The 25,522-nt window shown below is 46.9% G+C and overlaps 1 protein-coding gene across 2 annotated transcripts in view; it reads right to left on the bottom strand.

The window, feature by feature from the left end:
• LOC134966421 (tyrosine-protein phosphatase non-receptor type 11-like) overlaps positions 1 to 25,522 on the bottom strand; it is a 373,757-nt gene that overhangs the window by 137,151 nt on the left and 211,084 nt on the right. The gene's annotated exons all lie outside the window — the stretch shown is intronic.

Here is a 25,522-nt window from a genome sequence, read left to right as displayed (position 1 = left end):
CTGAGGTGACAGCCGAATCATCCGGTGCATCTGTAGATGTGATCCGGACCACTTGCTCAGAAGATCCAATTGAAAAGTTCTGGCATGGAACCTCCCATATTGGATCGCCTCGCATGAGGCGATCCATCTTCCTCAACAATCTTATGCAAAGATGGATGGATACTCGAGCAGGTCGGAGCACCATTTCCTGTAGTGTTCTCATCTTGTCCTCCAGGATAAACACCTTCTGGGCCACAGTATCCAGTAACGTCCCCAGGAACAGGAGCTGCTAAGTTGGCTCCAAGTGGGACTTCCGTAAATTGAGAATCCACCCATGGTGTGACAGAAGTTGGATAGTGTGGTCGATATGGAGCAATAAAAACTCCCTGGAACTTGCTTTTATCAGAAGATCGTCCAGGTAAGGGACAACATTGATCCCCTGGACCCGGAGCTGGAACATCATCTCCGCCATTACCTTTGTGAATACCCCCGGAGCTGTGGACAGGCCGAAGGGTAGTGCCTGGAACTGGTAGTGATCCTCCAGTAGGCCAAACCTCAGATAAGCCTGATGAGGCAGCTAAATTGGAATATGAAGGTAGGAGTCCTTGATATCCAAGGAGACCATGAATTCCTGGACTTCCAGGCCCGCAATCACTGCTCTCAAGGATACCATTTTGAACGTGAAAACCCTTAGATAAGGGATCAAGGACTTCAGATTCAAGATGGGACTTACCGAGCCGTTCGGGTTCGGTATCACAAACAGGTCTGAGTAATAACCCTTGCCTCGTTGTGATATTGGAACAATGACGTGAGACTGGACCAACTTTTGGATGGCCTGTTGCAGCGTAACTTGCATATCCTCCAAAGCTGGTAAGCTTGATTTGAAAAATCACTGGGGAGGAGCACTGTCGAACTCCAGCTTGTAGCCATGAGAAATGAGGTCCCTGATCCAGGTATCCTGGCTGGAAACCTCCCAAACGCGACTGAAGTGACGCAGTCAAGCTCCCACCTCGAGATCCCCTCGGGGGGGGTGTGGGCACCATCATGCTGAGGACTTAGTGGAAGCAGAACTGGTGCTCTGTTCCTGAGAACTGGTGTATGCAGGTCTTTTTGCCATACCTCTGGTACTTCTATTCGCATTGGAGGCACCTCTGGCCCTAGATCAAAATCTGTTAGACCGAAAGGACTGAACCAACGGCCCCGGGTAGAAAAGCCTAGCCGGCGGGGCTCCAGAGGGGAGAAACGTAGATTTCCCTGCAGTGACTTTGGAAATCTATGTATCCAACTCTACCCCAAAGAGCCATTCCCCAGAAAAGGGGAGGGATTCTACACAGCACTTGGATTCCGTGTCCGCTATCCACTGACGCAACCACAAGGCTCTGCTCCCCGATACTGCCATGGCAGAAGTCCTACCATTAATATTGCCCATCTCCTTGACCGAATCACACAGGATGCGTGCAGTATCCTGAATGTGCTTCAGGAGTGTCGCCGTAGTGACCAGAGACATATCCCCTCCATGTGAATGGCATGGGTCATCCAGCAACCCTCTATGACCGGCCTTTGCAATACACCTGCTGCTGTGTATATAGACTTTAGCGTAGTCTCTATTTTTCTGTCCCCAGGGTCCTTTATGGTAAAGGAGCCCAGGGCAGGCAGCACCGCCTTTTTTGACAGTCGAGAGACTGAGACGTCAACTCCCGGGGGTTCTTCCTTGATTTTCCTACCTTCAGGAGCAAATAGGAAAGTGTGCAAAAATCTTTTTGACACTTGGTATTTCTTGTCTGGATTTTTCCAGGCTAATTTAAAGAAGTCATCCAACTCTGCAGAATCAGGGAAAGTGACATTAGGCTTGTTTTGTGTAAAGAAAAACGACTGCTGTGACGCAGCGTCCTCTAGAGTAGGCATTCCCAACCACGGTCCTCAAGGCACACCAACAGTGCAGGTTTTAGTGATATCCAGGCTGCAGCACAGATGGTTAAATCAAAATACCTGAGCTACTAATTAAGTCACCTGTGCTGAAGCCTGGATATCACTAAAACCTGCACTGTTGGTGTGCCTTGAGGACCGTGGTTGGGAATGCCTGCTCTAAAGGGAGTTTTAACACGTTCCGTATAGCCAGAATGAGGGGTTCAATACCCTGAGCAGAAGCGGGATCCCCACTAACGGGATCCAAGTCATTCCCATCCTCCTGTATTTCCTCATCTGAATCAGAGAGTAGGGCAGAGTTTTCTGTACATTAGCAGTGAGTTGTGATGACATATCCGACATCAGTCTTAAGAGCCCCTAACCAGGATGGCTCTGGTCCCTCTCTCCCAGCCCCTTCACTGAGCTGTGAAGATTGGATGCATTGTTCACATGAAACAGAATCAGTAGATAAGAGAGAGAATCTGGTGTGGCCGACACTGCATAGTTTGTGTTTTCCCATGTTTACAGTAATCACAATGACATACTCATACATATACACACACACACACACACACACACACACAGCAATACTGATCAAGCCTGCCCTTACTGTATGTGAGAGGAGACACCAGCACACGCCTGCTGTACAGCCCCAGTGAGGCTGTCAGCTAAGTATAACACAGTGAAACACTAATGATTTCTGTCCTGTATAGGACACATTGTGTACAATAGCGGTTCTCCCCCTGTACCAGTTTTCCAGCGTGTCTTGTGAGTCAGGAAGAGCTGTGTGTACTTGCTGCTGCTGCTACTTCATTAAGCAGAGGACCCTGGTCCCACCCTGAGGTAGCTCCGCCCCCCCCCCCCCCCTTCCCCCATGTCGCCGGAGCTACAGTGATTTTTATACTGGCAATGTCTCCTATTATGCTTAAAAACATCACACAAGTGCTAGTTTAAGCCACTCCAAGCCAGTTCATATTGGGGGCTCTAGTGGGTCCCTCCCAGAAGGGTCCCGTATGCCACGCCCGCATTCGGCCGCACTGTGAACCGGGGGACCCTCCTAGCGGGTCCCCCAGTTTGTACTCACCACAGACGTCACCTTCAGGCATATGTTAGGGGTGTGCGGCAATTGCGACAGCTAAGGCGCAGTGCCCCGCTGAACAAACAACCTCTCAGGAAGGTGGTCCTGCAGCGGGGAAGCGGCTCTGACACCTCGCAAGGCCGGTGACCGTCTCCCCTCCCCCAACTCCCACAGTGCAAGTATGCTGTTGCCCAAACAGCATACCAAAAATAATAAAAGTTTAATAGAAAGTGAAGAAAACAACTCTCTGGAGCTCAGAGATGTGTATTGAAGCAGAGGCTGCGATTAAGATGTGCTGAAAAAGTTTTAGCTGGGAGATTTCTGCTTGATGTGCCTTATCTTTAGGCTTTAACAGTTATATTCTTCTTGCACTAAATACTTTATGCTTGGCAATATTATTAGCTCTACATACAGAAATGTTTTAATGCCTGATACGGAATAGTTGTGATTATATACACATATATTTGTGGGATTTTGATATTTTGTAAGGGGAGATATTTGGGGGTCATTCAGAGTTGATCACTCACTAGCAACTTTCTGCAGCGCTGCGATCAGGTTAAATCTCGGCAAAACTGCGCATGCATATGCACCGCAATGTGCAGTCGTGTCGTACTGGTGCAAAGAGGATTGGTGCTGGAAGATGGCTATAACGAAGAATCCATTCGCAGCCGATTGCAAGGTGATTGACAGAAAGAGGGCATTTGTGTGTGTCAACTGATCGTTTTCTGGGAGTGTTTGGAAAAACGCAGGCGTGTCTAAGCGTTTGCAGGGCGGGTGTCTGACGTCAATTCTGGGACCAAAAAGACTGAAGTGATCGCAGTGGCTGAGTAAGTCCAGAGCTACTCAAACTGCAAAACACTTTTTTGTGCAGTCGGCTGCAAAAGCGTTCGCACACTTGCAAAGTGAAAATACACTCCCCCATAGGCGGCGACTATCTGATTGCAGTGCTAGCGAGCGATCAACTCGGAATGAGGGCCATTGATCTGTGTGTATGACTAAAATGGTCGATTAAAATTTGTATAGAAATGCCTTTACACATAAGGATACTGATTAAGATCTGTGACGATACACATACAAACCAATCTCTCTCCCCCCTGCTACTTTCTTTAAACCATACTTTAAAAATAAAAAAATAAAAATTTTGCGTCATGGGAAAATGGTTGCTTTGGAGAATATGGTGGTTTTATGATAAAATTTTATTGTGAAATATTGATTATATATATATATATATATATATATATATATATATGGAAAGTGGGGTAGACCTAACAATAGCGCTAAATGAAGAGCTCAACCTCAAGACGTACTCCCTGATACGGAGTACAGAAGTACAAATGCAGAGAAAGGGGTGGTGTCTAAGGGAGCTGAACCCAATGATATCTTCCAGAATTTGACCACAAATCACTTTAAAATATTTTTTTTTGATATATTTATTTAAAAGTATTCAACAATCACAGTGAATAACAAATGGCTGACATAATCAAAATGCAGACATCAGATATGGACACCATATATTGCGGATAATTGTTAAGTCCAATGTGGTTTTCTTAATTATTGCATATCCGATGTTCTTATATCCGAACCAGAAACCCGACGCGTTTCGTCCAACTGGACTTCAACAGGGGCTCAATATCAAAAACAAGTCGGAAGAACATAAAGGAATAGATGACCAATAAATGATCGTATTAATCCCACATCAGTAAAACAGGCTTTGCAATAACAGATGTAATAAAGAATGAGCTGATTCCACAGCAAGGTTTGTAATGAATATGCCAACTCAGTAAGGTAAACAGTAATACAATAATGCTGAGTTCGGTATAAGCCACAATTTCGTTTTCGTGGATAATCCTCAGCAGGAAGAGTGGCTTCTCCTAGTCCTAGCACATATATACACACACAAAATAAAATAGTATTAATAGAAAAAATACGATTTTACGCACCGGTAAATCTATTTCTCGTAGTCCGTAGTGGATGCTGGGGACTCCGTAAGGACCATGGGGAATAGACGGGCTCCGCAGGAGACTGGGCACTCTAAAGAAAGATTTAGGACTATCTGGTGTGCACTGGCTCCTCCCCCTATGACCCCCCTCCAAGCCTCAGTTAGGAACTGTGCCCGGAAGAGCTGACACAATAAGGAAGGATTTTGAATCCCGGGTAAGACTCATACCAGCCACACCAATCACACCATATAACACGTGATAGGAACCCCGGTTAACAGTATGATAACAATTGGAGCCTCTGAAGAGATGGCTCACAACAAAACCCGATTTTTGTAACAATAACTATGTACAAGTATTGCAGACAATCCGCACTTGGGATGGGCGCCCAGCATCCACTACGGACTACGAGAAATAGATTTACCGGTGAGTAAAATCTTATTTTCTCTGACGTCCTAGTGGATGCTGGGGACTCCGTAAGGACCATGGGGATTATACCAAAGCTCCCAAACGGGCGGGAAAGTGCGGATGACTCTGCAGCACCGAATGAGAGAACTCCAGGTCCTCCTCAGCCAGGGAATCAAATTTGTAGAATTTAGCAAACGTGTTTGCCCCTGACCAAGTAGCTGCTCGGCAAAGTTGTAAAGCCGAGACCCCTCGGGCAGCCGCCCAAGATGAGCCCACCTTCCTTGTGGAATGGGCTTTTATTGATTAAGGCTGCGGTAATCCTACCGCAGAATGCGCCAGCTGAATAGTGCTACAAATCCAGCGCGCAATAGACTGCTTAGAAGCAGGAGCACCCAGCTTGTTGGGTGCATACAGGATAAACAGCGAGTCAGTTTTTCTGACTCCAGCCGTCCTGGAAACATAAATTTTCAGGGCCCTGACTACGTCCAGCAACTTGGAATCCTCCAAGTCCCTAGTAGCCGCAGGCACCACAATAGGTTGGTTCAAGTGAAAAGCTGAGACCACCTGCGGGAGAAACTGAGGACGAGTCCTCAATTCTGCCCTATCCATCTGGAAAATCAGATAAGGGCTTTTACAAGACAAAGCCGCCAATTCTGAAACCCGCCTGGCCGAAGCCAGGGCCAACAGTATGACCACTTTCCACGTGAGATATTTTAATTCCACAGTCTTAAGTGGTTCGAACCAATGTGATTTCAGGAATGCCAAAACCACATTGAGATCCCAAGGTGCCACTGGGGGCACAAATGGAGGCTAAATATGCAGAACTCCTTTGACAAAAGTCTGAACTTCAGGCAGTGAAGCCAGTTCTTTCTGGAAGAAAATCGACAGAGCCGAAATCTGGACCTTGATGGACCCCAATATGAGGCCCAACGTCACCCCTGCTTGCAGGAAGTGTAGGAATCGACCCAGTTGAAATTCCTCCTTCGGGGCCTTCATGTCCTCACACCAAGCAACATATTTCCGCCAAATGCGGTAATAATGTCTTGCGGTGACATCCTTCCTGGCTTTGATCAGGGTAGGGATGACTTCCTCCGGAATACCGTTTTCCTTTAGGATCCGGTGTTCAACCGCCATGCCGTCAAACGCAGCCGCGGTAAGTCTTGGAACAGACAGGGTCCCTGCTGCAGCAGGTCTTGTCTGAGCGGCAGAGGCCAAGGGTCCTCTGCCAGCATCTCTTGAAGTTCCGGGTACCAAGCTCTTCTTGGCCAATCCGGAACCACGAGTATGGTTTTCACTCCTCGCATTCTTATTATTCTCAGTACCTTGGGTATGAGAGGTAGAGGAGGAAACACATAAACCGACTGGTACACCCACGGTGTCACTAGAGCGTCCACAGCGATCGCCTGAGAGTCCCTTGACCTGGCGCAATATCTTTTCAACTTTTTGTTGAGGCGGGACGCCATCATGTCCACCCGTGGTCATTCCCAACGGTTTACCCGCATTTGGAAAACTTCTGGAAGAAGTCCCCATTCTCCCGGGTGTAGGTCGCCCATCGGAGAATCCTTGTGGCTTCTGCCATCGCCATCCTGCTTCTTGTGCCGCCCTGTCTGTTTACATGGGCGACCGCCGTGATGTTGTCTGATTGGATCAGTACCGGCTGGTTCTGAAGCAGGGGCCTTGCTTGGCTTAGGGCATTGTAAATGGCCCTTAGCTCCAGAATATTTATGTGAAGCGAAATCTCCTTGGAAATTTCTTCCCTGTGTGACTGCACCCCAGCCCCGAAGGCTGGCCTCCGTGGTCACCAGGACCCAGTCCTGTATTCCGAATCTGCGGCCCTCTAGTAGATGAGCCCTCTGCAGCCACCACAGCAGCGACACCCTGTTTCTTGCCGACAGGGTTATCCGCTGTTGTATCTGTAGATGGGACCCGGACCATTTGTCCCACAGGTCCCACTGGAACGTCCTTGCGTGGAACCTTCCGAATGGAATTATGCTTTGTACGAAGCTACCATTTTCTCCAGGACTCGTGTGCTTCCACTGGAAGAAACACTCTTTTCTGGTCTGTGTCCAGAATCATTCCCAGGAACAGAAGACGTGTCGTCGGGACCAGCTGTGACTTTGGAATATTGAGAATCCAGTAGTGCTGTTGTAGCACTTCCCGAGAGAGTGCTACCCCCACTACCAACTGTTCTTTGGACCTCGCCTTTATCAGGAGATCGTCCAAGTACGGGATAATAAAAACTTCCTTCTTGCGAAGGAGTATCATCATTTCGGCCATTACCTTGGTAAAGACCTTCGGTGCCGTGGACAACTCCAACGGCAGCGTCTGGAACTGATAGTGACAGTCCTGTACCACACATCTGAGGTACTCCTGGTGAGGAGGGTAAATGGGGACATGCAGGTACGCATCCTTGATGTCCAGGGAGACCCTGTAATCCCCCTCGTCCAGGCTCGTAATAACCGCCCTGAGCGATTCCATCTTGAACTTGAATCTTCTGATATAAAAGTTCAAGTATTTTATTTTTAAGATGGGTCTCACCGAACCGTTCTGTTTCGGTACCACAACCATTGTGGAATAGTAACCCCTTCCTTGCTGAAGGAAGGGCACCTTGACAATCACTTGTTGTGATTATAGTGTTGAATAGCCACCAACACCGCCTCCCTGGCAGAGGGAGGTGCCGGTAAGGCAGATTTTAGGAAACGGCGGGGGGAAGAACGTCTCGAACTCCAGCCTGTACCCCTGAGATACTACTTGAAGGACCCAGGGATCCATGTGAGAGAGCCCACTGGGCGCTGAAATTTCTGAGACGGGCCCCCACCGTACCCGGGTCCGCCTGAGCAGCCCCAGCGTCATGCTGTGGACTTACCGGACGCAGGGAGGACTTCTGCTCTCGGGAACTAGCTGTGTGCTGCAGCTTTTTCCTCTACCTTTGCCTCTCGGCAGAAAGGATGAGCCTCTAGCCCTCTTGCTTTTCTGGGGCCGAAAGACTGTACTTGATGATACGGTGCTTTCTTTTGTTGTGGGGTAGCCTGTGGCAAAAAAGTCGATTTCCCAGCAGTAGCTGTGGAAACGAGGTCTGAAAGACCATCCCCAAATATTTTTACCCCCTTATAGGGCAAAACTTCCATGTGCCGATTCGAGTTGGCATCGCCTGACCATTGCCGTGTCCATAACCCCCGTCTGGCGGCAATGGACCTAGCGCTTATTTTTGATGCCAGCCGGCAAATATCCCTCTGTGCATCACGCATGTATAAGACCACGTCTTTCATATGCTCTATTGTCAGCAAAATATTGTCCCTATCCATAGTTATTTTCCGACAGGGAATCTGACCACGCAGCGGGAGCACTGCACATCCATGCCGAAGCAATGGCTGGTCGCAATATAATGCCCGAGTGTGTGACTATATCTTTCAGGGTAACCCCCTGCTTTTTATCAGCAGGTTCCTTCAGGGCCGCCGTATCCGGAGACGGTAGTGCCACCTTTTCTGATAAGCGTGTAAGCGCTGTATCTACCCTATGGAGTGTTTCCCAACGTGAGCTATCCTCTGGCGGGAAAGGATACGCTGCCAATAACCGTTTAGAAATTATCAATTTCTTACCGGGGGAAGACCACGCTTCCTCACACACCTCATTTAATTTCTCAGATGCAGGAAAAACTACTGGTAGTTTTCTCTCACCAAACATAATACCCTTTTATGTGGTACCTGGGGTATTATCATAAATGTGTAATACATTTTTCATTGCCTCAATCATGTAACGGGTGGACCTATTTGGAGGGTACACTAGTCTCATCGTCGTCGACACTGGAGTCGGTATCCGTGTCGACATCTGTTTCTGCCATCTGAGGTAGCGGGCGTTTTTAGAGCCCCCCATGACATTTGAGACGCTGGAACAGGCACAAGCTGAGTAGCCGGCTGTTCTGTGTCGTCGACCTTTTGTGTAAGGAGTCGACACTTTCACGTAATCCTTCCATAAGTCCAACCACACCGGTGTCGATCCCGCAGGGGGTGACATCACATTTACAGGCATTCGCTCCGCCTCCACATCATTATCCTCCTCATACATGTCGACACAGCCGTACCGAGCAGGGAATGCTCTGACAGAGGACAGGACCCCACAAAGCCCTTTGGGGAGACAGAGGGAGAGTATGCCAGCACACACCAGGGCGCTATATATCACAGGGATATCACATATAAAGAGTGTTTTCCCTTATAGCTGCCTATATATATTGTATACTGCGCCTAAATTGTGCCCCCCCTCTCTTTTTAACCCTTTCTGTAGTGTATTGACTGCAGGGAAGAGCCAGGGAGCTTCCCTCCAACGGAGCTGTGAGGGAAAAATGGCGCCAGTGTGCTGAAAGAGATAGCTCCGCCCCTTTTTCGCGGACTTTCTCCCGCATTTTTATGGATTCTGGCAGGGGTTAAAAAGCACCTATATAGCCTCTGGGGCTATATATGGTGCCAGTTTGCCAGCCAAGGTGTCAGTATTGCTGCTCAGGGCGCCCCCCCCAGCGCCCTGCACCCATCAGTGACCGCAGTGTGTGGTGTGCATGAGGAGCAATGGCGCACAGCTGCAGTGCTGTGCGCTACCTTGGAGAAGACAGAAGTCTTCAGCCGCCGATTTTCAGGACCATGCTTCTGGCTCTGTAAGGGGGACGGCGGCGCGGCTCCGGGAACGGACGACGAGGTCGGGTCCTGTGTTCGATCCCTCTGGAGCTAATGGTGTCCAGTAGCCTAAGAAGCCAAAGCTACCACCACTTAGGTAGGTTCGCTTCTTCTCCCCTTAGTCCCTCGATGCAGTGAGCCTGTTGCCAGCAGGTCTCACTGAAAATAAAAAACCTAACAAACACTTTCTTCCTAGGAGCTCAGGAGAGCCCCTAGTGTGCATCCAGCTCAGCCGGGCACAGAAATCTAACTGAGGCTTGGAGGGGGGTCATAGGGGGAGGAGCCAGTGCACACCAGATAGTCCTAAATCTTTCTTTAGAGTGCCCAGTCTCCTGCGGAGCCCGTCTATTCCCCATGGTCCTTACGGAGTCCCCAGCATCCACTAGGACGTCAGAGAAAATAAGATTTTACTCACCGGTAAATCTATTTCTCGTAGTCCGTGGTGGATGCTGGGGACTCCGTAAGGACCATGGGGAATAGACGGGCTCCGCAGGAGACTGGGCACACTAAAAGAAAGATTTGGTACTACCTGGTGTGCACTGGCTCCTCCCTCTATGCCCCTCCTCCAGACCTCAGTTAGGATACTGTGCCCGGAAGAGCTGACACAATAAGGAAGGATTTTGAATCCCGGGTAAGACTCATACCAGCCACACCAATCACACCGTATAACTCGTGATATTAAACCCAGTTAACAGCATGAAATACAACTGAGCCTCTCAACAGATGGCTCAACAATAACCCTTTAGTTAGGCAATAACTATATACAAGTATTGCAGACAATCCACACTTGGGATGGGCACCCAGCATCCACTACGGACTACGAGAAATAGATTTACCGGTGAGTAAAATCTTATTTTCTCTGACGTCCTAGTGGATGCTGGGGACTCCGTAAGGACCATGGGGATTATACCAAAGCTCCCAAACGGGCGGGAGAGTGCGGATGAATCTGCAACACCGAATGAGAGAACTCAAGGTCCTCCTCAGCCAGGGTATCAAATTTGTAGAATTTAGCAAACGTGTTTGCCCCTGACCAAGTAGCAGCTCGGCAAAGTTGTAAAGCCGAGACCCCTCGGGCAGCCGCCCAAGATGAGCCCACCTTCCTCGTGGAATGGGCTTTCACTGATTTAGGATGCGGCAATCCAGCCGCAGAATGCGCCAGCTGAATTGTGCTACAAATCCAGCGAGCAATAGCCTGCTTAGAAGCAGGAGCACCTATTTTATTGGGTGCATACAGGATAAAAAGCGAGTCAGTTTTCCTGACTCCAGCCGTCCTGGAAACATAAATTTTCAAGGCCCTGACTACGTCCAGTAACTTGGAATCCTCCAAGTCCCTAGTAGCCGCAGGCACCACAATAGGTTGGTTCAAGTGAAAAGCTCATACCACCTTAGGGAGAAACTGGGGACGAGTCCTCAATTCTGCCCTATCCATATGGAAAATCAGATAAGGGCTTTTACATGACAAAGCCGCCAATTCTGACACACGCCTGGCCGAAGCCAAGGCCAATAACATGACCACTTTCCACGTGAGATATTTGAGATCCACGGTTTTAGGTGGTTCAAACCAATGTGATTTCAGGAAATTCAATACCACATTGAGATCCCAAGGTGCCACAGGAGGCACAAAAGGGGGCTGAATATGAAGCACTCCCTTTACAAAAGTCTGAACTTCAGGCAGTGAAGCCAGTTCTTTCTGGAAGAAAATCGACAGAGCCGAAATCTGGACCTTAATGGAACCCAATTTTAGGCCCATAGTCACTCCTGACTGTAGGAAGTGCAGAAAACGACCCAGCTGAAATTCCTCTGTAGGGGCCTTCCTGGCCTCACACCACGCAACATATTTCCGCCAAATGGTTTGCGGTTACTTCTTTCCTGGCTTTTATCAGCGTAGGAATGACTTCCTCCGGAATGCCCTTTTCCTTTAGGATCCGGATTTCAACCGCCATGCCGTCAAACGCAGCCGCGGTAAGTCTTGGAACAGACAGGGCCCCTGCTGTAGCAGATCCTGTCTGAGCGGTAGAGGCCATGGGTCCTCTGATAACATTTCTTGAAGTTCCGGGTACCAAGCTCTTCTTGGCCAATCCGGAACCACGAGTATCGTTCTTACTCCTCGCCTTCTTATTAATCTCAGTACCTTTGATATGAGGGGCAAAGGAGGGAACACATAAACCGACTGGTACACCCACGGTGTCACTAGAGCGTCCACAGCTATCGCCTGAGGGTCCCTTGACCTGGCGCAATATTTCTTTAGCTTCTTGTTGAGGCGGGACGCCATCATGTCCACCTGTGGCCTTTCCCAGCGGTTTACCAACAGTAGGAAGACTTCTGGATGAAGTCCCCACTCTCCTGGGTGTAGGTCGTGTCTGCTGAGGAAGTCTGCTTCCCAGTTGTCCACTCCCGGAATGAACACTGCTGACAGTGCTAGTACGTGATTTTCCGCCCATCGGAGAATCCTTGTGGCTTCTGCCATGGCCACCCTGCTTCTTGTGCCGCCCTGTCGGTTTACATGGGCGACTGCCGTGATGTTGTCTGATTGGATCAGAACCGGCTGGTTTTGAAGCAGGGGTCTTGCCTGACTTAGGGCATTGTAAATGGCCCTCAGTTCCAGAATGTTTATGTGTAGGGACGACTCCTGACTTGACCAAAGTCCCTGGAAGTTTCTTCCCTGTGTGACTGCGCCCCAGCCCCGAAGGCTGGCATCCGTGGTCACTAGGACCCAGTCCTGTATGCCGAAACTGCGGCCCACTAGAAGATGAGCACTCTGCAGCCACCACAGTAGAGACACCCTGGTCCTTGGAGACAGGGTTATCAGTTGATGCATCTGAAGATGCGATCCCGACCACTTGTCCAAGAGGTCCCACTGGAAGGTCCTTGCATGGAACCTACCGAATGGAATTGCTTCGTACGAAGCCACCATTTTTCCCAGGACTCGTGTGCAGTGATGCACCGATACCCGTTTTGGTTTTAGGAGGTCTCTGACTAGAGAAGACAGCTCCTCGGCTTTCTCCTGCGGGAGAAACACTTTTTTCTGTTCTGTGTCCAGAATCATCCCCAGGAACAGTAAGCGTGTGGAAGGAACCAGTTGTGACTTTGGAATGTTTAGAATCCAGCCATGCTGTTGCAGCACTTCCCGAGATAGTGCTACTCCGACCAGTAACTGCTCCCTGGACCTCGCCTTTATTAGGAGATCGTCCAAGTACGGGATAATTAAAACTCCCTTTTTTCGAAGGAGTATCATAATTTCTGCCATTACTTTGGTAAACACCCTCGGTGCCGTGGACAGTCCAAACGGTAGTGTTTGGAATTGGTAATGGCAGTCCTGTACCACAAATCTGAGGTACTCCTGGTGAGGAAGGTAAATTGGGACATGCAGGTAAGCATCCTTGATGTCCAGAGATACCATGTAATCCCCCTCGTCCAGGCTTGCAATAACCGCCCTGAGCGATTCCATCTTGAACTTGAATCTTTTTATGTATGTGTTCAAGGATTTCAAATTTAAAATGGGTCTCACCGAACCGTCCGGTTTCGGTACCACAAACAGTGTGGAATAGTAACCCCGTCCTTGTTGAAGTAGGGGTACTTTGACTATCACCTGCTGGGAATACAGCTTGTGAATTGCCTCTAGTACAGCCTCCCTGCCCGAGGGAGTTGTCGGTAAGGCCGATTTGAGGAAACGGCGGGGGGGAGGCGCCTCGAATTCCAGCTTGTACCCCTGAGATACTACTTGAAGGATCCAGGGATCCACCCATGAGCGAACCCACTGATCGCTGAAATTTTTGAGGCGGCCCCCCACCGTACCTGGCTCCGCCTGTGGAGCCCCACCGTCATGCGGCGGATTTGGAAGAAGCGGGGGAGGACTTTTGTTCCTGGGAACCTGCTGCGTGGTGCAGCTTTTTTCCCCTTCCTCTGCCACTAGACAGAAAGGACCCGCCTTTTCCCCGCCTGTTTTTCTGGGGTCGAAAGGACTGTACCTGATAATACGGCGCTTTCTTAGGCTGTGAGGGGACATGGGGTAAAAATGCTGACTTCCCAGCTGTTGCTGTGGAAACAAGGTCTGAGAGACCATCCCCGAATAACTCCTCACCCTTATAAGGCAAAACTTCCATGTGCCTTTTAGAATCTGCATCCCCTGTCCACTGCCGAGTCCATAAGCCTCTCCTAGCAGAAATGGACAATGTACTTATTCTAGATGCCAGCCGGCAGATCTCCCTCTGTGCATCTCTCATGTATAAGACTGAGTCTTTTATATGCTCTACGGTTAGCAATATAGTGTCCCTGTCTAGGGTGTCAATATTTTCTGACAGGGAATCTGACCAAGCAGCAGCAGCACTGCACATCCACGCTGAAGCAATAGCTGGTCTCAGTATAACACCAGTGTGTGTATATATAGACTTTAGGATAGCCTCCTGCTTTCTATCAGCAGGTTCCTTTAGGGCGGCCGTATCCGGAGACGGTAGTGCCACCTTTTTAGACAAACGTGTGAGCGCTTTATCCACCCTAGGGGGAGTTTCCCAACGTGACCTATCCTCTGGCGAGAAAGGGAACGCCATTAGTAATTTTTTTGAAATCACCAATTTCTTATCAGGGAAAGCCCACGCTTCTTCACACACTTCATTTAATTCTTCAGATGGGGGAAAAACTATTGGTAGTTTTTTCTCCCCAAACATAATACCCTTTTTTGAGGTACCTGGGTTTATATCAGAAAGGTGTAAAACCTCTTTCATTGCCTCAATCATGCCACAAATGGCCCTAGTGGACATTAAATTTGACTCATCGTCGTCGACACTGGTATCAGTATCCGTGTCGACATCTGTGTCTGCCATCTGAGGTAGTGGGCGTTTTAGAGCCCCTGATGGCCTTTGAATTGCCTGGGCAGGCACGAGCTGAGAAGCCGGCTGTCCCGCATTTGGCATGTCGTCAAATTTTTTATGTAAGGAGTCGACACTTGCACGTAATTCCTTCCATAAGTCCATCCACTCAGGTGTCTGCCCCGCAGGGGGTGACATCACATTTATAGGCATCTGCTCCGCCTCCACATAAGTCTCCTCATCAAACATGTCGACACAGCCGTACCGACACACCGCACACACACACAGGGAACACAAAAGCCCTTTGGGGAGACAGAGAGAGAGTATGCCAGCACACACCAGAGCGCTATATAATGCAGGGACTAACTGAATTATGTCCCCTATAGCTGCTATAATATTTACTGCGCCTCAAATCTGTGCCCCCCCTCTCTTTTTTACCCTTTCTGTAGTGTAGACTGCAGGGGAGAGTCAGGGAGCTTCCTTCCAGCGGAACTGTGAGGGAATAATGGCGCCAGTGTGCTGAGGGAGATGGCTCCGCCCCTTTTTCGGCGGACTTTTCTCCCGCTTTTTTCTATATTCTGGCAGGGGTTATTACCACATATATAGCCTCTGGGGCTATATATTGTGGTTATTTTGCCAGCCAAGGTGATATTATTGCTGCTCAGGGCGCCCCCCCCCAGCGCCCTGCACCCTCAGTGACCGGAGTGTGAAGTGTGTATGAGGAGCAATGGCGCACAGCTGCAGTGCTGTGCGCTACCTTGGTGAAGACTGAAGTCTTCTGCCGCCGGTTTTCTGGACCATCTTCTTGCTTCTGGCTCTTTAAGGGGGACGGCGGCGCGGCTCCGGGAACGAACACCAAGGACGGGTCCTGCGGTCGATCCCTCTGGAGCTAATGGTGGTAGGTTCGCTTCTTCTCCCCTTAGTCCCTCGTTGCAGTGAGCCTGTTGCCAGCAGGTCTCACTGTAAAATAAAAAACCTAATATATATATATATATATATATATATATATATATATATATATATATATATATATATACACATACTTTCTTTCTAGGAGCTCAGGAGAGCCCCTAGTGTGCATCCAGCTCGGCCGGGCACAGAAATCTAACTGAGGTCTGGAGGAGGGGCATAGAGGGAGGAGCCAGTGCACACCAGGTAGTACCAAATCTTTCTTTTAGTGTGCCCAGTCTCCTGCGGAGCCTGTCTATTCCCCATGGTCCTTACGGAGTCCCCAGCATCCACTAGGACGTCAGAGAAATAAACATTTTAATTAAGTACCAGCGCTTCCACCTTTATTCTTTTTGTGGTATACAAAAAGGAGGTGAGTAACTCCCTATATTGGGAGCTGCAGGTAATTAATTATAACGAATACACAGTCAGCGCCAGGTAAAAAACTGTTTTCTCTACATTAAAAATTTTCTCTTTGCAAATTCACAAGTATCAGGATACCGGAGACTGATTGACAATAAGCAGTTCTCACAAAACCAGCTGCAGACAGGTCAATGTGAAAGCATTGAAGAAAAACTTAAATCTCCGATATTACTGGATCCTGGAAACTGGTGGCTGAACGGCTTCAACGCGTTTCAGGGAGTCCTCTGCCCTTTGTCAAGAAGTGCCATTGTCTACACACATCCGGAAATTTATACATAACTAGCATCAGTCACCTGACTAATTAGGGTCCATGCATATGCAGCATCTGTGTTCATTAACATTCTAAAACACCTAATAAAATACAAACCCTTAACTGAAACTTTGCTTTAGTTGGTAATGCAGCTTAAATCCTTATAAATCATAAATTATTATTAATAATCCTGGCCAAATCGGCCTTTATTAAATAACTGTAGTTACTGTACATTACCTATACTGCGACAAAGATTATTACACAATAAAAAGCACTTCTGTCACGATATTCTTATCTTTGTGACTAACGGAACCCTTGCACTGCAAACGGTCTTCTCCCCCCCCCCTTACTATTTTGTGGCATTAACAAGCCTTTTTTATTTTTTGTTATAATTAAGAAAAGAAAAACCCCTTAGGGGGGAATGCAATTAGCCGCTAGCTAATCATAGCAGCGGGGCTATTCACTTTGCCCCGAAGATGCAGGCTGCAGTTAACATAGATTTTTTTTTCCGACCCAGAGTAAGGTCAAAGAGAAATCCCTGATAAATAGCCCGTTTTCACGTGCAACGACCGTGTTAACGCATAGGTCCAGGAACTTATTGCAGATTCTATGGGCTAACACCCCTTAACAGTGTAATTTACCGGGTGAGAATAAGGGGCTCTAACTGAATAGCCCAGGACGTTAAACAATGATAAAAAGGAATTTCTGGATTACTTCTCTTCATATTCTTGTCAGAATTTCTATACACCAGAGATAGAATATCTAGCCTCCTGAATCCGATGAAGAAAAGATGGCTAACACTATGAATAAATATAGTAATTACAACAGTATTTCTGGTCTTAAGGCCTAGTTGTCTAGAAACGTCCTTATTTAATTACTTTAAAATGTTATCATGTAAAGTGAATATAACCGGTCCACTGTAACACTCTCCCCTTTCAGAAAATATGTAAATGGAAGCAATAAGAGACATGTGCCCCGTGTTGTTATAAAGTTAGAATTATACTTAAATTTAAAAAAATGCTAATTTCTGTGTATTTTACTGTAGACCAAGCTATTATGGTGGTTACGATGCCCATCTGTTCTGTACAGCATAACAATAGCTATGGAGAGCACGGTGGCATAGGCTTTTCCCCACCACCCTGAGTTCATCACTCCGGATGGCATTGCCAAAGGGTTTTGGCATGAAGAGAATCCCTCTTTGTGCCCAGACAAAAGCTGCAATTGTAGAGGACTCTCACATATGCAGACAGTTGCTTTAGTGATGAAGTGGTTAAGGGCACAAAGGGGAAAATGGCAACACAGGGGAAGCTTTGTATGATGTCTGGGTTTATACGTCGCAAAGATGTATTACAAGTGGTATAAGCGTATTGCAAGTTTAAGAGAGAAACAGAAGAGCCTCTAATTAGCTGAAAACTCACAAAACTTCAACTCATTTCACCCATAGGGCCTGGTGTACTATACGTATGCCATATATCAAAACCACTGACTTTACATAGATGGTACAGTGTCTTCAGAGTACACGATGACAGACTGGCCATATGTGTCTGGTATATCATGACATCTTGTCATGACATCTAATGCTTCTCTTCAGAAAGGAGATTTATACATACAGTATGTGATATAACATATGGAAAAGGACTCTGTCACTGTGCGTTCACTGAATTAAATAAGGCTGCACCCGGACCTTCACGTGACCCTAAAGTTCTGAGTTGGGGGGCAAATGGTGTCTGAACTTGCCTACAAATGTGCTTTCCTGTATACAGAGCAAATAATAAGGACATCATTAGGATGGGTTGCAGTTACGGCATGAGGGGAACGGTCTCAAAACCTGTACTGCAAGGGATGTAGCAGAAAGGTTGGGATGGGGCACCTACATACTGTAGCTGGGCACAATCTGGTCTCAAAGAATGCACACAGAAAGTATACAGTTGTCAAGAGATCATCACCCAAACCTGGCTTCAATTATCACACGGAAGCCAAGATTAAAAACCACTTGAAAAAGGGGTGATTAGTCTCCTTAGTGGTGATCAGACATAACACCCTGCACTGTAAACATTATCATAATTTTTCATTAAAGGGGTAGGCACTGTGAGAGCCCAATGACCGCCATACATACTGTACATGCTCGAGGGCAGCCTTGCTTGAAAGAAGAGAAGCCCCATCGCATGTGATCACCGACAATAACTACTAAGGTGCACCTCATTTGAAAGTGGGAGTGCCTCTTAAACGCGAGTGCCCGTGTAGTCATATTGAGGTTACAAACACTACATAAAACATGAGAAATGGGAAAACAGACATCCTTAGACAAATAAAAACTGGGGACCACTCATATGCCGTAGGTTTCTTCATTTTAAAAATAATATGCCTTTATAAGCTACAATATTATTCATACACAAAAACCAGCCAAAAATAAAAAGTGCGTCTTCAGATTTCATCAATAAATCATATGGGTAGAGTCCTTGTTTTTGTGGGTTTTGGAAAAGCTTATTAATGCCGAAGCAAGACCCACATTGCTTAGGGATCACTTTCTTGCCATTTCAAGGTTTCGCTCATCGTGGCTACATCTAGGCCTGAATGCAGCTCGTGATACGGCGATCCAGATCACGATGGAGAGCATACAGAGTGCCAGATCATAATGTAACCACCAAGCACCGACAGAGGAAAGATAAAGCCATAACCAAGGTCCAGCCTGCATTGTGAACAGGGTTTGAATATGCTGTGACACGGCTTGAAACAATGCAACCCAGGTTGGACTTGGTGGTTTTGGTGTAAAAGGGTTATTACGCTGTAGTGTCATGACCAGCTATGGACTTTTCTGCAATGCAAGCTCTCTGGATGAAACTTGCGAAATGAGCTTAGCCATCATCGTCTTCCCATGGTGGCCAAATGTCTAACTAGTCAAAAACCTACACGCCTGGCTTGTAATTGAAAACTCAACAGACATAGCTTGCCCCAGAGGCAGAACTAAAGGTGGTGCAGCGCACGGTGGCCTCAGCAATACAATAAGTCACACTGACTTATTATATGTCGCTGACACCTGCTATCTCTGCTCCGTGCTGCGGAGCCAGGTTGTAACTTAGAGTGAGCAGCTCAGTAGCCGATGCTGGGCTTCTGCCTGAGTGCGGGCTAGCCAGAGGAGAAAGAGGGGCTGCAATCCCCTCTCCTTGCATCTCCCTATCGCCTCCCCAGCTTTCTTAAGCTGGCCAAACATAAGGACAATATTGCTCCTACCAGCCGACTAGTTGGCTGGTTGAAATTATAGTCGTGCAATGTGTGGGAGGAAAGGAATCTTCCGTGTGCTTAAGCATACTGAAAAAATCTTTCCAACTAGTTCGTAAGATCAAACATGTTTGATTTTTTTTCCAACTAACCCTTTGCGTGTAGGGGGTTGTAGTGAAGTGGAGGAGGGTGGCCCAGAGCATATTTTTGCACCTGAGCCCACCACTGGCTTGCCTAAAGTTTGTGAACCCATCAGAATATTCTATATTTCTGCTAAAATTTGGTCTAAAACTACCTCAGAAGTCCTAAAAGTAGATCAAGAGAACCAAATAACACAAGCAACAACAAAAAATTAGATGTGCTCATTTTTTTTTATAAATAAGAATCATGCAATTAGAAGTTTCCAATAAGCTTAGTCTAAATTCACCTTCCGAAACTGCGCTTTTTTTTTCCAGCGCAGAGATACAGCCCTCTGCAGCAGCAGTGTGTGTGTGTGTGTGTGTGTGTGTGTGTGTGTGTGTGTGTGTGTGTGTGTGTCCATGCATCGTCATCCCCCACGGAACTGGCTGCTAAGAGAACTACATCTCCAGCAGCCCCATCCTCAGTGGGAAATTGGAGGGCAGACCACCGGGCAGAGGGGGTTTCTCAGGTGCCACATGTTTTTCAGTGCTAAAAACCATGCAACCATTATTTTTTAATTGGATACCGCAGGTATCAGGAGCGCTCATACCACATGGTAATACAAAATTGGGTGCAATGTTCTCAAGGTTGTTTTTACCTCGCTAAACCTTGCACCCGTTTTTCTGAGAGCAGTGGCTTCTTCCTTGCTATCTTCCCGTACACACTAATCACGCTCAGTGTTTGCCTGACAGTGGACTCGGACAATGGGGCTAATTCAGACTTGATCGTAGATGTGCTAAATTTATCACATCTACGATCAGTCACACTGACATGCAGGGGGATGCCGAGCACAGGGCTAGCCCGCCTCGCATGTCAGTCCCTGCCCCGTCGCACAAGTACAAAAGCATCGCACAGAGGCTATGCTTTTGTACTTCAGGAGTAGCTCCCAGCCAGCGCAGAATGCACAGCACCAATCTGGTCTGAATCAGACCCATTAACCAGTGCAAGATAATTTGAGGTTGGGATCTCCCTGAATATTACGCCTTGATCTTGGAATAATGGGGCAGATGTATTAACCTGGAAAAAGCATAAGGAAGTGATAAACCAGTAAAATGTGCAAGGTGATAAAGGCACCAGCAAATCAGCTCCAATATGTAAATTAACAGTTGTTAGGATCTGATTGGCTGGTGCCTTTATCACCTTGCACATATCACTGGTTTATCACTTCCTTATGCCTTCTCCAGGTTAATACATCTGCCACAATGTCTGTTGGACAATCAGTACTGGGAATACTCTGTGGTGCATTATCTGCATTTGTACATTATCTGGATGACAACTGACTGTTAAAGACCAAAGTCTTTAAAAATGTTTCTTGTAACCTTTGCCAGCCTTATGAGCAGCTACAGTTCTTTTTTTGAGGATTACTGAAATTTCCTATAATCGAGGAATGGCACGTTAACAAACTTCCATAGTGTACACCATACTTTGATAGTGAAGACTCAGATTGCTTTATTTTTTTGTCTGTTTCAAACGTACATTAATTGAACAAATTATATGGGTACAGAAAAAGAAACCGGTTGTATGGTGAAGGAGTACAAGGAGGTTAAGGTTTGTTTTAAAAAGGACTGAGATGCTCAAACTCACAGGATTGTCATCCTGTTGATTACCACTCCTGACTAATTACTGTTTATGTGTTGTATTTTTTAAATAAAACAAAGGAATTAGATGTTGGATAATTCTGGTCAATATATAAATAAAACCTTTTGTGTGTTATTAGATTTAGTAGTGTTTTTTTTTTAATTAACATTTAAGATTTAGGCAAAGATCTGAACACATCCTATATAATAAGAGGGGATGGTATCACTTGGGATGCCAGTAGTCAAAATACCAATAGCCGCATCCCGATAATTAGGATCCTGACACCTAGTAGCTGTGAGCATACTATCCCTATCCCTAATCCTCAATCCAACCTTCTTCGTAGCCCGAACCTAACCACCCATCCTGCAAATTTTATGTAGTGTTGTAAGAGTGTGCATACAAGTGTGAGTGTTTGTGTGTGCGTGTCCATGCATTGTCACCCGTCACGGAGCTGGCTGCTAAGAGAACTACATCTCCCAGCAGCCCTTCAGCCTCCCAGCATCCCCTTCCTCAGTGGGAAATTGGAGGGTAGAACACTGGCAGATGGGATTTCTCAGGTGCCGCAGGGTTTTCAATGCTAAAAACCATGCAACCATTCTTATTGTTCGGGATCCCAGCGGTTGGGATAGTCATCAATATTGGGATCCAGATGCCAGCTTTCTGAGTAGTACCGGGATTCTGGCGTTGGCATTTCAACTGCCAGAATTTTGACAGGATCCCAATAAAAGGCTAACACTGCTCCTCACCTCTATGAGGGGGGGGATCGTGTTTTGCACACCAGCGACCGCTAGATGGCGCCTGATGGAGCAATTCAAGTGTTGCTCCGTTCGAGCATGCACAGTTGCCAGCACTGACATTACTGTTATGTTGACGGGCTGTTAACTAGTTTAACCACTTGCATCAGATGCGACCATGAATGAGCATGCTTTATCTGACCAGTCAGATAAACAGTGTTAGCAGAGGCAGGGAAGGGAAACTTCCCTCCGCTGCTGCTGTCAGAGGGACCGGAAGGTCCCTCTGCCTCCCTGCACTCTCCCCCACTGATTGCCGTGCTGCAGATCCCTGCTGATCGGTCAGCACGGCAGTATCCCCCCCTTCTAGCGCTGCTGACAATGGCAGCCGCTGGTTAGTGTAAACCAACCACCCCCAAGCCATCCCCAGCCGCCTCCTGTGTACCTGGTAGCTGTCCGGGGTGTAAAAACTAAAGTTGTGACATTCCGATGGTCACGATGTTCCCGGTTGATGTTCCGATGTTTGGAAGAAATAAAATTTAAAAATTATTTATTTTTCCTTTTTAACAAATATAATTTTGGATAGGGTTAAATTCATGTTCTTCACCTGATTCACTCAAAAAAACCCGGACAATCTGAGCGGTTTTTGGCGAAAAAAATCGTCAGTTAAGTGGTTAAGGTTATATTTATATAGAAATTCCAAGGGCGGGAATTCAATTCATTCTCCAAATTTTAGGAATTAGTGAGAAGTAGATGATTCCTAATCATCCAGAAAAGTAGAGAGAGAGTATAATTTCTTTATCACATATTTATGCGTCCATGGAGAACCTGCTCTTTTTATTAAAGGTGAAAGAACACTGGGGCAGATGTATTAACCTGGAGAAGGCATAAGGAAGTGATAAACCAGTGATATGTGCAAGGTGATACACACACCAGCCAATCAGCTCCAATATGTAAATTAACAGTTAGGATCTGATGGGCTGGTGCCTTTATCACCTTGCACATATCACTGGTTTATCACTTCCTTATGCCTTCCCAAGGTTAATACATCTGCCCCAGAATTACATAAGCGTAGTGACGCAATTGGATCCAACATTAGATTAAAAACATCTCCAAGTGGTGACTACAGGGAGATTTATACAGAGAGCGAGTTACCACCGGGATCTCTACCAAAGTGGTTAGCGTAAAGACACACAAAAAAAAATCAATTCCCACATACCAAATTGTTAACAGGCCATTTCATAGAAAACAAACAGTTCTCCTGTATGAATCATGGTGTTAAAAAGTTCAATTAAACCCTGACTTACAGCTTCATCTTTGTGAATAAAGTGTGATGGGGTATTTCCTCCCCCACACAGTTAGAAGACACAACCCACAGCTAATAGACAATGATTAAAAGGCAGCTGATAATCTACGATTTAAACTTAATGACTGACGAGCTGCTGGGCTTGAAAGATGTAAGCACAGAAGACAAAGAGCAGATTTAAGCATGGCCATATGGTTCCATAGCTACCTTACTTATACCTACAGCTGCGCATAAGCTCATTTTCCATTCTGCGGAAAGTACAGAAGGCAGACAGCCAGACAGACTCGTGAGGACTGAAATCTCTGTGCATGGCCCATACCAAATGCTGCTATCTTCTCATGAGCTTGTGGTTAACTGAAAAGTGTGCCACAGTATGGCAGGGTCGCACCTGGCCACAGGGTTCATTGATGGTGCCATAGTACTCCAGCCTACAAAGTGCACGCTGGACAGAGCTCAGACAAGAATACAGCATGTGTCCATGTGCCATCCAACATTCAGACTGACCATTTATACCTTTACAATACAGCACAGCAAACAATGACCAATATTGTAAGTGGTGTCCAAACTAGGATTAAAAGGCGCTGGAATGCACCACAGAGGAAATGGTCCTGAATCAGTAACAGCATCTGGAAGCCCTAGGGTAGAAAAGAGCGTCTGATTACACAGTATTAAGCAGGTCAGATATGGGTAAGACAATAAACTGACTTCATAAAGAATACACACTTCATTTATTGTAGGTATATTACCCACAGGCTTTAATCTCTAGCTACTTCCATACCCAGCCTTCGGCCATTGTGCCATCCAGCAGCTGGTCAGATCGCTGCATGAGAAGAACAGAACATTATAGTAAGGGGGGGGGGGGGGGGGGGGGGCACTGCCTAAAAATGACTCTTTCTACAGAAGTAGAGTCCTGTGCATTGGTTTACTGCCGATATTTAATATTGATGGAGTTCTTTACTTAAAAATGTATTTGATTCACTTTAAATATTCACACTGGAAGAAAGCAGAAGTCGGACAACTGGAGTCATCTCCTGTTGATTCATTATATGCAGATTTAGAACTTACTACTTGAAATTAAGCGGTTAAAATACTTCATATTTTATGTATTAACCAGCACAGGAAAACCACCCACATAACATACATGGAAGACTGCACAAACAGATTTGTTTGCATAATGGAACAGAGTGGGAAATTTATCAAACAATCTATAAAAGATACACATACGACTTCCGCCAGCTACCTGTGAATCTCAGTTACATCTCTCACATGGAAACTGAGGGCCACTTTCACCCAAAATGGAACATTCAGTTTTGGGAGGAGCCGGACAATACGCTAGGAACAAGGGTGATACCAGTTTCAATCCTCTAACCGCGATACAAAAGCGGAGGCACCTAAACGATCCGACGGATAACCAGAACAAAAAGGTAAAGTGTATTCAGTGACACTGCTATAGCATTTTATGCCTAGTAAAGTCTTTTCATTCTAGTGAATTCATTCAGCCTATAAAACATCAGCTAAACCCAAGTGAGCATCACACTTTAATGTGAGTGACATATACATTTATATCATTTCTCGGACGTCCTAGTGGATGCTGGGGACTCCGTAAGGACCATGGGGAATAGCGGCTCCGCAGGAGACTGGGCACAAATAGAAAGCTTTAGGACTACCTGGTGTGCACTGGCTCCTCCCCCTATGACCCTCCTCCAAGCCTCAGTTAGATCTTTGTGCCGGCCGAGCTGGATGCAAACTAGGGGGCTCTCCTGAGCTTCTTAGATAGAAAGTTAGTTTTAGGTTTTTTATTTTCAGTGAGACCTGCTGGCAACAGGCTCACTGCTACGAGGGACTAAGGGGAGAAGAAGCGAACTCGCCTGCTTGCAGCCAGCTTGGGCTTCTTAGGCTACTGGACACCATTAGCTCCAGAGGGATCAAACACAGGCCCAGCCTCGGAGTCCGGTCCCAGAGCCGCGCCACCGGCCCCCTTACAGAGCCAGAAGCAAGAAGTTGTTCCTGAAATCGGCGGCAGAAGACATCAGTCTTCACCAAGGTAGCGCACAGCACTGCAGCTGTGCGCCATTGCTCCTCATGCACACCACACACTGCGGTCACTGATG

This window comes from Pseudophryne corroboree, chromosome 10, assembly GCF_028390025.1.
Source record: "Pseudophryne corroboree isolate aPseCor3 chromosome 10, aPseCor3.hap2, whole genome shotgun sequence".
Taxonomy (NCBI): domain Eukaryota; kingdom Metazoa; phylum Chordata; class Amphibia; order Anura; family Myobatrachidae; genus Pseudophryne; species Pseudophryne corroboree.
The sequence above is the reverse complement of the archived record's forward strand: the minus strand, read 5'-3'. Positions and strand labels throughout refer to the sequence as shown.